The sequence below is a fragment of the Cervus canadensis genome, chromosome 11 (assembly GCF_019320065.1).
Source record: "Cervus canadensis isolate Bull #8, Minnesota chromosome 11, ASM1932006v1, whole genome shotgun sequence".
NCBI lineage: Eukaryota > Metazoa > Chordata > Mammalia > Artiodactyla > Cervidae > Cervus > Cervus canadensis.
The window spans coordinates 17,054,271-17,063,083 of record NC_057396.1 but is presented as its reverse complement, the minus strand read 5'-3'; the positions used below and the strand labels follow the sequence as shown (position 1 = coordinate 17,063,083).

The window sequence follows — 8,813 nt, the reverse complement described above, 5'->3', positions numbered from 1 at the left end:
GCAGGGTTTAGCCAAGAAAATTGATTTTATTAGCATTAATCAGTAGAGGGGTTCAGGAATGGGAGGGAAGGGTTGAATAATTAAGGGTAATTCACTTACATGTCTGAAGATGGTGATGTGAACTCATAATTGAGTTATCAGCACCTCCTCTGGGCCTATCAGTGGAAATGCCTACTTGTGGCCTCTCCATGTAGCTCAGGCTTCCTCACAACATGGTGTCTAGTTTCAAGTGCAAGCATCCAAAAAGGACCAAGTGGGAGGCATATTGCCAGTTTACACCTTAGCCTCAGAAGTCACATAGTGTCACTTTGCTTGTAGTTACAGGGCCACTAAGAATCAAGGGGAGGGAACAAGACCCTTCTTCTCAATGGAAGGAGGGTCGGCATCACTTTGTAAGCAGAGCATCTGGGATGGAATATACTGGTGCAGCCATCTTTGAAAAACACAATTTAAAGGTGTGTTCTATTTTAAGTCTGTTGGTACCAAAGGGTAAATGTAGCTATAAAAATATTTTTCCTTGCATCAGAGGAATATAAAATGTATAAGTGGCAGGGAATGGTGTGGGTGTATGTGTACATTGGTTGGTTGGGTGGCAAGAAAGGCGCATATACAATACCAGTAAGAATTTATATGTAGGAAGTGCTGGCTCAGGTCAGTACTGGTCATGCTATTGAGAGGAAGAATACACTCTTGTTTACTCACCAAACTGGCAGAAACAACCTTGCATATCTAAGACACTCAACTAAGATTTAGTGAACAATAAAATCTGTTGAAACAAAGAAGACATAGATCTGTATCAATCAGATTTTAAGAATATGTTGAGAGAGTGTTACTTGCTATTCAGTAGACCAGATTCAATTTTGCCCAACTTTTGGAATGCCAGTCAAAGCTATGCTTTTTCCAGTAGTCATGTATGAATGTGAGAGTTGGACTGTGAAGAAAGCTGAGCTCCCAAGAATTGATGCTTTTGAACTGTGGTGTTGGAGAAGACTCTTGAGAGTCCCTTGGACTTCAAGGAGATCCAACCAGTCCATCCTAAAGGAAATCAGTCCTGGGTGTTCATTGGAAGGACTGATGATGAAGCTGAAACTCCAATACTTTGGCCACATGATGTGAAGAACCGACTCATTGGAAAAGACCCTGATGCTGGGAAAGATTGAAGGTAGGAGGAGAAGGGGACGACAGAGGGTGAGATGGTTGGATGGCATCACTGACCTGATGGACGTGAGTTTGAGTAGGCTCCCGGATGGATGATGGACAGGGAAACCTGGCGTGCTGTAGTCCATGGGGTCACAAAGAGTTGGGCACAACTGAGCGACTGAACTGAGACTGAGACTGAAATGCCAGGTCAACATCCCTAACCTCATTTTTACTCCAGAGTCAGATAGAAAATGTAGCATAGCAAAATTGCTTATAGAAAGTGAAAGTGAAGTCTCTCAGTCATGTCCACCTCTTTGTGACCCCATGGACTGTAGCCTACGACGTTCCTCCATCCATGGGATTTTCCAGGCAAGAATACTGGAGTGGGTTGCCATTTCCTTCTCCAGGGGATCTTCCCAACCCAGGGACTGAATCCGGGTCTCCCACGTTGTAGGCAGACGCTTTACCGTCTGTACCACCAGGGAGGTCCATACTATTGCTTATATCAGTGTTCAAATATCTGAGAGTAACTGTTTTCAAGTATTTACCCTGTAGTTTCAAATCCATATGATTGTTTTCCTGTGGTAGTTAAGTTCAGTCCAATGTATGTGAAATTCATAATTCTACTTAAGTTACTTAATTCTTTTAATTTCCATATTATCTCCAAATTTCTTTTTCTATCCCTCATGCTCTCTCTTAATTCTTTCTAATGTAAGCAGAGCTGACAGCCAGACGCATCACAAGAATCCTCACAGGTCTGGCAGAAATCAAACCAAAGAAAGGAAAAAGCAACTGAATGAGTGTGTACGTCAGGTGTGGACAGAACTGGGGCAGAGGTGTGTATGAGGGTGAGCAGGGACCAAGAAAAACTGTGCTGGTAAGAGAAGTCGGTGGGGAGGAAGCATCTCTGAGATGTCTAGTTTCTTGACAGCCCGAGTCTCTGTGCACTGAAGCAGATTTAAAACAAGTATATCAGAAAAATGCTATCTCTGTGAATGGATACAATTTTGGCTCAACACAGAGTTCAGATGGGTTCACATTCTATTCAGGCCTTGTCTTTATTATGCTCCTCAGCTTTCACCCCGCAATTGAGGCCTCTCTCCTGGTTGGACTGTCCAGCCCTCGTGGCTGTACTCAGCCGTCAGCAGCAACTAGCTGCTGTCTAGGAGCTTACCCTGCCTCAACAAGTGGCACAGAAATCACTAGTCCTCCCACCTGAGTAGAGATTGGCCTCTACACAGTGATCTCTTTATTCTCTTTGCGCCTGTTGGGCAAGACTTAGCGACCAAAACAACAACAACATCAACAGCTACGCTTTACAGTCTGTTTCTAGTCAGACACTTTTGGCTGATGAGAATTAATTTGTAAAATGAGATGTATTTTTCATCTGTCTTTTCATATAAACCTTTAGTTTAAATTCATTTAACAGATGCATTGGTATATGTTTCTCTCAGGAGGAAGCTAAAAACAAGGGTAAATACAACGTAGTTTAAAGAGGCATTAGAGCCGAGCATGGGATACTGTGAAAACCCAGAGGAAAACAGAGAGGGGCGTGGAAGTGACACAGGGAAGATTTCATGGAAGAAAAAGCAGTAAGGTCATAGACTCAGGATAAACAATTTCTGACACAGAAATGCAAGTCATGTGTGTGGCTGTTTTCTCTGACGACTGATAATGCACAATGACAGTTATGCATTATTGCTGGCCTGACACATCTTCTCCTGCAGCTATGAATGCATCACTATACCTGAGAGGACTTCCACAATCCATCTGTTCTCCAAATTTGCTGAGGACAAAGAACCCTCTGCTGCCATGGGAGCATTTGATAAGGACACAGTTTGAAAGCTCAGCAAATAAGCAAATAATCATCATTTTGTCTCTTACATAGAGTGGAAACAAAACCTAGTGTGCAGGGTTGGATGCTTGCTGGTCTAAGGAAACCACACTGTGATGAGTTCGTCCCTGTCCCCACCTCATAAAGTGGCATGTGGATTGTGGGATGAGAATCAGTGATGAATCTCTGGTTTAGCATCGGAGGGAGAGAAGGAGCCAGCTATATCTGACTTCAATGAGTGCAGTGATCAGGAACCCTGCTCCAGCCCTGAGCTTCTTGGGAAACTACCAGAGCATTCAGGATTGGGGAAGAAGTAGAATGGAGATGGGGCAGAAACATACATGATAATTCATAGTGGCTGCAAAGGCTTAAATCCTTCAAATAATGTGAACTACAATTTCCTAAGGATGCTCTACCAAAAGGCAAAAAGTAAAAATTTCCCACAGGAATAGTTTATTATCCTCCTTCTCCCTAAAATCATCACCCTTCCTTCAATCTCCACTGTGGCCACAGGGGAGGACTTTGGAGCCTGGCTCCTGATCTTTCCTGGGTTGGCCAAAGTTATGTGAAAGAGCCTTTTACTAGAACCAAAGTAATTAGAGTCTGTCAGGGCTGGTGCACTGGGAAGACCCAGAGGGATGGGGTGGGGAGGGAGGGGGAATCAGGATGGGGAACACATGTAAATCCATGGCTGATTCATGTCAATGTATGGCAAAAACCACTATAATATTGTAAAGTAATTAGCCTCCAACTAATAAAAATAAATGAGGAAAAAAAAAAGAAGTGCCCCTGTCCTGGCACTCATTAATTCATTAGCCCTATAAACACATTTAGAAGAATAAACTCAGAGAAGAAGTTGCCAGGAGAAGAGAGATCATAAAGAAAGGCATGAAAACAGATGAATTAAAATAATGGAAACTGTAGGAAAATAAGGACCCAGAGGAAGGGTCCTTTGGAGGGAAGGCAGACAGATCAGAAAGTGGAATTCAAATGCAGACTCCTTCCCAGGGAGCATCAGGAGGGCTCTGCTCTCTGAAGCAGGGGAGACCCTGCTAGTCAGGAAAGTTGAGAAAGGCAAAGCTGAAAGTTTATCAAATGCAGACTCAACTGGATATGTCTGACCTTGGCAGCTTGATTTCACTACCTCAGGCACAAGGAGATTGGCCAGGGAATGTAAAAGAAAACCGCAATCAGAGGTGAGAGAATTTTCATCTCATCTCCTCTAATTACTAGCCATGTGGGCTAGAATGGCTGAGCCTCTTTCCTTGTCTGATCAGGAATTTCCTCATTATGCTCTCTCTGCCTTCTCCACTGATCACAAGACTTCAGTGGCAGCGCACAGGAAAGCATTTTTGGTAAACTATAAGAAGATGTATGAGAAAGGCATCAGCATTAATAGCATTATCCACTATTTCTGTGAAAAGACAACTCAAATGTAGGATGATGGGTCAACAGATTAATCTTCCTATACTCTATTGAAAGCAAAATCTGACACCTAATTTGAGATATACTTTTTTCTTTCCTTAATGGAAAGAAAGGAGAAATGTGGAGGATGGTTCTTTTGGAAGATTTGCCTGTACTCTTAACTAATTTCAGACCTCAGCTTCAAAAGCAGTGAGTTGTTTCATTTAATCAGCAAGAAGGCATATCCCACAAAAGTCAGCTCCCTGAAGGGGAAGCTGCTCAAACACCGTTTCCATGGTTGCCGCTGTAACAATATTTTTTACTGAACTAAGCATTGCTAATTTTAGCCACAGATTATCTGGAAAGCAAGGAAGAAATAGATGAAAGGCAATTTTTACCTGAGCCACACTGAGCCTCTGAGAACCTTTACTGAGAAAGAGATGCTGCTAGAAAAAGCAACTACATAACTCCAAAGCCTTGGGGACATTTGTCAACTCTTCTCCATCAGACCCTGGAAGAAGGAAGGAGGTACCATTTTTCTAATTTAGGAAGAAATTGAAACTCACTGGTGAAATGATTTTATTCAAATTATCACAGCTTGTATAAGAAAGCAGAATATCACCCCAGCGACCTTAATTCCCAGCCTGGCCTCTGGTCCCAGTTCCTTCTGTTAATGGTATGATATCTGCTTAGAGAGCTAAGCTATTTTGGATGCTGGTTTCAGTAAGCTGTCTCATGAAGAGATTCCCCTAACCACTTCCCCCCCAAAAAAATCTGTATTAAATGAACTGGAGGTAATGTCTGCAACAGGCCACCTTGATTTTGAATAAGACATTAAGGTAAACAATAGCTATAGATAGACTCTGTCCCATTCATAAAGAGTCAGAGATTGCTTGAATAAGTGACTTAACGTAGCTACAAAGGAGTCATAGAAAGGCAGATACACCCCTTAGGATTTTAGCTGCTGCATCCTCCACAGGCAACAAACCCTCAGCAACAAGAATTTTTCAAACCACATTTGGAGATGTCCAGATATCAGAGTGGGGTACAAAAACAGTCCCTGCATGATCTCTAAATGAGGAGGAATGGGGCTTAGACAGCCACATCAGGCCTCAGTGGGTGTTGTCTAGTTTCTTTAGCAGAAAGTGAAAGTAAACATGTAGGGATTGCTGTTATGGCCTAGTAGAAGTCCTGATGGGTTTTCAGGCCCAGGTCCCCCAGGCTCACTCTCTTGGGGTTGGTTGCAACTCTGAGGGTGAGATGTAGTCAAGGAAGGACTTCGACAAATTTCAGGATATTCTGTTTTCTCTTCCTTTATTGAATCCTTCCTTCAGACCCTCATTCATACTAAGGAATAGAAAACTAATAAAAGTAGTATTAACATGCAGGGAATTTTTCTTATGAATCTAAGCCAGAAGCTAAAGAGAACCATTGGTGATCGCAGCACCATGGGAGGAAAAAAAAAAAGAAAACTTTTTGAAAACTCTTCTAAGACACAGACTGACTTCTGTAGCAGGAAACCTGGTAGGCTGTTGGGAGAGATGGAAAAAGAGAGACTGTCAGAAGCTGCCCTCTCCCAGGGATCTCTCATGATCCAGGGAAATTCTGATCTGAGATTCCTATGGAATTCCACAAGATCACCCCAGAGTTGAATTAGATTCCATAAAGCAAGATTGGAGAATATTCAAATGTAATGTCTAGGCTGGCCTTGTCCCTGAATGCATTTACTCCCCCAATTTTTTCTTGTTCCAGGGTGTCATGTAATGCCACAGATGGGGATCAGATATCCAGCTCAGAGTGTGGTAGAGTCCAAGGAAAAATTCTTTCTGGAGGAAACAATTTCTGAGTAGAGGCTTAAAGAATTAAATTGTTGATTCTTTAACAGGTTAATTTGGGGGGAAAGGAAAGAGAAAACATTCCAGGAAAAAGGACTATCAAAAACTAGGGTATGGGTGTTTTATTTATTTTATGCTTAAATACTGTTTCAATATAAAAAAGAATGAAATCTTGCCATTTGTGAGGATGAAACTTGAGGGCATAATGCTAAGTGAAATAAGTCAGAAAGAGATACCATATATTCTCACTTACATGTGGAATTAGAATTATAAAAGCAAGCTCATAGATACTGAGAAGAGCTTGTCAGTTGCCTAAGGTGGGGAGGTGAAGTATGGGGTGGGGTAGGGGTGAGTAAAATGGCAAATGATGTCAAAAGGTACAAATGTCCAGTTATAAAATAAGTCATGAGGAGGTAATGTATAGCATGGTGACCATGGTGAACAATATTGTATTGAATATTTGAAAGTTTCTAACAGAGTAGATCTTAAAAGCCCTCATCACACACACATCAACTGTTTGTAAACTATAGAAAGTGAAAGTGAAAGTTGCTCAGTTGTGCCCCAAGGACTATACAGTCCATGAGATTCTCCAGGCCAGAATATTGGAGTGGGTAGCCTTTCCCTTCTCCAGGAGCTCTTCCAGACCCAGGGATGGAACCTAGGTCTCCTGATATTGCAGGCGGGTTCTTTACCAGCTGAGCCATCAGGGAAGCCCTTTTAAACTGTATGCAGTGTTGAATGTTAATTAGACTTATTGTGGTTATTATTTTGAAATATATAAAAATATTCTATCACTACTTTGTATACATGGAACTAATATTACATTCCAATTAAACCTCAATTAAGAAAAAAAAAAAAAAAACTAGAGTATGGGAAACAGTGTGGGAGGGAGCCTTAAAGGTTTCTTCAAGGCCTCCAAGCCTGAATTATAGCTGGCTCATATGGCATGTGGTGTGCCCTGCAGAAGAACTAGGATAATGTCTATAGGAAGCAGGAGCCACTGGGAATTGTAAGCCAAAGGATATCATGATAGCTTTAACATGATAGCTAACATGATATGTACAGAGAAAACTGTAGCTGTGGTGTAGAGAACAAATTTGAGGGAGCAAATCTGGGAGGAAGTCACTGTCATAGACACCTTCTTTTCATGTTTCATTGCTTCCTTTACTGTCTTTTTATTGTTTAGCTTTTGTTGTATTAACACATACAATTTTTAAATAAAATGGAAAAATGATTATTATAAAATGTTGGTAAGTTAAAAAGTAGGATAAAAAATTTGAGGTACAGTTTGATCTCAACCATGTACATACACAAATAAAAATTATTGGAAGGTGCTTTTCTGCCCATGGAGGCAGCCGGGAAAGCATTGTTGAAGTCTTTCCCGCTTGTCCACTGCCATCATGTTGAAGTCAGAGTTTCCCAAAGAGTCCGAACAGCTGTGGAAGCTCTTCATCAGAGGATTGAGCTTTGAAACAACCGATGCGAGTTTGAGGAGCCATTTTGAGCAATGGAGAACGCTCACAGACTGTGTGGTAATGAGGGATCCAAACACCAAGCGCTCCAGAGGCTTCGGGTTTGTCACATATGCCTGGTGGAGAAGGTGAATACGGCCATGAATGCAAAGCCTCACAAGGTGGATGGAAGACCTGTGGAACCAAAGAGGCCTGTCTCAAGAGAAGATTCCCAAAGACCTGGTGCCCACTTAACTGTGAAAAAGATTTTTATTGGTGGCATCAAAGAAGACATGAAGAGCATCACCTGAGAGATTATTTTGAAGAGTATAGGAAAATTGAAGTGATTGAAATCATGATTGACTGAGGCTGTGGCAAAAAGAGAGCCTTTGCTTTTGTAACCTTTGATGACTATGACTCCACAGATAAGACTGTTATTCAGAAAATACCACACTGTGAATGGCCACAACTGTGAAGTGAGAAAAGCCCTGTCTAAGCGAGAGATGGCTAGTGCTTCATCCAGCCAGAGAGGCCGAAGTGGTTCTGGAAACTTCGGTGGTGGTCGTGGAGGTGTTTTCGGTGGGAATGACAACTTTGGTCGTGGAGGAAACTTCAGTGGTCGAGATGGCTTTGGTGGCAGCCATGATGGTGGTGGACATGGTGGCAGTGAGGATGGTTATGATGGATTTCGTAATGATGGAAGCAATTTTGGAGGTGGCGGAAGCTACAATGATTTTGGCAATTACAGCAATCAGTCTTCCAATTTTGGACCCATGAAAGGAGGGAACTTTGGAGGCAGAAGTTCTGGCCTCTACGGTGGTGAAGGCCAATTCTTTGCCAAACCATGAAACCAAGGTGGCTATGATGGTTCCAGCAGCAGCAGTAGTTATGGCAGTGGCTGAAGGTTTTAATTAATGCTAGGAAACAAAGCTTAGCAGGAGAGGAGGGTCAGAGAAGTGACAGGGAAGCTGCAGGTTACAACAGATTTGTGAACTCAGCCAACAGTGGTAGCAGGGCCTAGCTGCTACAAAGAAGACATGCTTTAGACAATACTCATGTGTTTGGGCAAAAAACTTAAGGACTGTACTTGTGACTAATTGTATAACAGGTTATTTTAGTTTCTGTTCTGTGGAGAGTGTAAAGCATTCC

At 42.1% G+C, this 8,813-nt stretch overlaps 1 pseudogene; it reads left to right on the top strand.

The window, feature by feature from the left end:
* Positions 1–7,613: 7,613 nt before the first annotated feature.
* LOC122450375 lies at positions 7,614–8,575 on the top strand (annotated as a pseudogene).
* The last annotated feature ends 238 nt before the right edge of the window (positions 8,576–8,813 follow it).